Source organism: Cibotium barometz, chromosome 60 (genome assembly GCF_041138505.1).
Source record: "Cibotium barometz isolate CiBa-2024 chromosome 60, ASM4113850v1, whole genome shotgun sequence".
Taxonomy (NCBI): Eukaryota; Viridiplantae; Streptophyta; class Polypodiopsida; order Cyatheales; family Cibotiaceae; genus Cibotium; species Cibotium barometz.
This window is the reverse complement of record NC_141105.1, coordinates 20,395,039-20,398,951: the sequence shown is the minus strand read 5'-3', so window position 1 is coordinate 20,398,951 and position 3,913 is coordinate 20,395,039.

Below are 3,913 nucleotides of genomic sequence, written 5' to 3'. Positions count from 1 at the left end.
AGGTAGAGTTTGGGTCTAAGGTGGAGATGATAGCCTCGAGGTCTAAACTCTTACAAAACCTAGGGTGATGGGTAGTGGGGAGAGGTAGCACACAAAGGGAGAGCTAGAGAATAGATAGTATAAATGAGTTTGATCTATAACTTATACTCATATTTATACTTACACTTAAATTTATAATAAATTTATACTTGTGTTTATTATATTACTTACAAATATCTAGAAACTTATATTTATTTTTATACCTTATGTTTATACTCTAATAAATAAAGGATACTTCATTAAAATATAATAATTAATAAATCATACTTCTACTTCATGTTACATATTATTATTATATTATATTATTTATATAGTTACTTATATTATTATTTACACTTAAATATATACTTAAAGTTATATTTATTTTTAAACTTATATCTATAGACTTAAAAATTAATGACACTTCATTAAAATATAACAAATCATAAAAATATATTTATATTTCTAGCATAATTAATTATATTATTATTTACACTTAAATATATACTTATATTTATATTTACATTTGTACTTACTTACTTATCATTATTTTCTTACATATTAGAGGGTTTGAAACAAAGTAGACTTAAAAAACCACAACACTGTATGAAAATGAAGAAAAAAATAAATTTACAACACTTTTAGAGAAACAACTTCTTATATTCACTTGGAAGAATAAGAACTTCATTGACTCCACAATCTCAAGGATGTGTGGAGCAACACACTGCTTGCATGTTTTGCAATGTTCACTTCGACTCCCAACCTTCCTACCATCCAACTTAAAATAGAAATTACAAGGGGGATTATTGGACATAAGTTGGATTTCCTGCTAGAAAACTAAGGGGACAATGACTCTCTACATTAACACTAAAAGGGTCATGACCCTCCCAAAGAATAACCACATTAATGAGTGCTGAATGCGTGCCATCTCGCATGTCTTGGTTCCAAGCTGAGCCACTCCCCTTGTAGAAGTCGCCACCTCCTATACTTGAAGTGAATGCACAAAGTTTGTCTTGGAATGAAGTACCTGTCATAAAAAACAAACAACAACCAACATAAAAACATAAATTCAACAATCAACATTCAACATTCAACAATCAACACTTAGTGTCTTGCAATGAAGTACTTATGAATAAAAACCATCAACAATCAACAGAAGTGCAATCTTAGCTAAAGGTAACATCTGACATAGTAATTTTGCACTCAATGATATCATCATGGTGAGTTCTCTTGAGATGCCATGACTCACCCAGTAACTGAGTCATCCAATCCTCAGGATGGACACTGCATTGATAAGTAATCTTAGTTTTCTTAACTACTTCACAGGATCCAAACAAATGTGCAAACAAACCAAATGGAACAAACCAACTTAGATTTACATCTCTAGAGCCTGTGGATGGTTTCATGGTAGCATGAACATCAGTTTTTATCTTTACCCTACATGCCTCTGACATGTCTAAGCTAGGATTATACCATCCCTTGCTAGACAACGTTGGTAGTGGAATATACTCCAAACTATGTCTCTCCACATCATACACTGAATCATAAAAGAAAACATTCTGAGATGCCAATTCGCTTACACTCTTGTTGTCATAGATCAAGGCACCTACCTCTGCATGTAAAACATTTAGCTTTCCACTAAAACATTCTACATTCTTCCAGTCATGCAGAGTGGATGGATATAAAGCTGCAAGCAACAAACATGCTCGTATTAAAACTCTATCTAATAACCATGGACTCAAAGCACAAGAACACAAGGCGCACAGAGATATAAACTTACTGTTAGGCTTATGTCTTTCACTGAAGTTATCATGATGCACTCGAATCTCTTTGTGTATAAAAACATGTTGAATGAAAGCCTCTGTTATTATACTCATACCATTTGTGTGTCTCGTGAACTCTATGATTCTACCTTTCCATTGCTTGTTAGGGCCTGTGACATCTTTGAGCTTGACCTTGAAATTGCCACGAGTACTTGGTTGCATCAAAATCCAATTTAACTTACTATACTGATCAGGGATCTAGTTACCTTCATTATCTCTCTTGTTAAACACCTCCACTGTGTGTGAATATTAGTGATATTCCTCCTCCTTGAAGATATCTAAATTAATAAAGCTAGACTGCATGATTAATAAATATATATGTTATATTGTAAGCAACAAATAAAGATTAAAACAACAAGAAATAAACAGTAACTTACTGCTTTGGTTTACACAACCTTGTTGCTCCTATGAAAATAAACATAAACACATCAAGAAAAAACATTAACAAACCCTAACCTATGATCATTACTATTGTATTTTATGCCACTTAAAATCATTACTGTGCAGAGAAGATTGTAATCAACAAATAAAGATTAAAACAACAAGAATTAAATAGCAACTTATTGCTCACAACCTTGTTGCTCCTATGAAAATAAACATTAACAAATTAAGAGAAAACATAAACAAATCCTAAACCTATAATCATTACTGTGGTATTTTATGCCACTTTAAATCAATCAATACTGTGCAAAGAAGATTGAAAGCAACAAATAAAGATTAAAACAACAAGAAATAAACAGCAACTTACTGCTTTGATTTACACAACCTTGTTGCTCACAATCTTGCTTCTGATAAAATAAACAGGAACACATCAAGACAAAACAAAAACAAATCCTAAACCTAATCATTACTCACATAAAGGAAAAACATAAACAAACCCTAAACATATGATAATTACTCACAAGAATTTGATGCCACTTCACATCAAGATAGCTATCTGTGGTGCAAAGAAGAGAAAGTTCATGTGAGAAAACGGGCATAACTCACAGACGTTTTCTCTAAATGAGATGAAATTTTAGGAGGAGAGAGCTATGGTGGAGAACAACATGCCTGTAAATTTTCATGAAGAAAGAACCAGAGTTACAGAAGATATGGCGAAATTGAATTCTGCCAAAAAAAGGGAGAAAATGAAAAGGTAGTGAAATGCAAAAGAAGGGAAAGTAAAAAGTTAAACATTAAAAATGGAAAAAAATGAAATTCAGTTTTCAAACTTCCATGTGCTGACTACAAGGTTGGGCAAAGACATGACAAAAAGATCCATGTTACATGGATCTAGAATCCCAGCTCTCTCATTAGTCAGGCCAATCTTTTTTTATTCACTCCTTAAGGGGCAAAATGGAGAGTCCATATTTCTCCTAATGATAGTCATTGGATTAAATGTCTGAGGAGGACAGATGGTGGTGGTGAGTATATCTCACATGCATTTGATGGGTTCTTGAGAGGGCATGGTATAAGATAGAAGCTTGCAGGTATACTCCTCAGTAAAATGGGGTTATTGAGAGAAAGAATCGAGTGATAGGTAAAGTGGCAAGAGCATTGATGAATGAGAAGAGTCTGCCTTTGTATTTTGGGTAGAAGCATGTGCTACAATAGTGAACATCTTGAATATAAGACACCTAATACTGCCATACATGAGAGTACTCCTGAGATGAGAATGATAGGTTTTAGGCCCAACATTGGGCATCTTAAGGTTTTTAGAAGTATTACTTATGTACATTTGGTGGATGAGAAGAGAAGGAAGTTGGACCTAAAGGCTGAGAAGTGCATATTCATTGTTATGCACAAGACAGAAAGGCTTACCAATGTTACAATCTGGACAGTAGACAAGTGCTCATTTCTAGAGATATGGTGTTTGATGAGTTGGCAAGTTGGTACAAAAATAAAGAGGATGTTATGGTTAATGACATAGATGTAGATGTGCATGTGAACTTGCCAAAAGAGAGTTCTACTTCATTTTTTGAGCCAAGTGAAACATCTAGTAGTGGAAGTGATAATGTAAGTCCATGGTCATGAAGGTTGAGACATGGTAGTGTGAGCATTGTGTTGACAAAGACAAAGTCTAGATGAAGAAC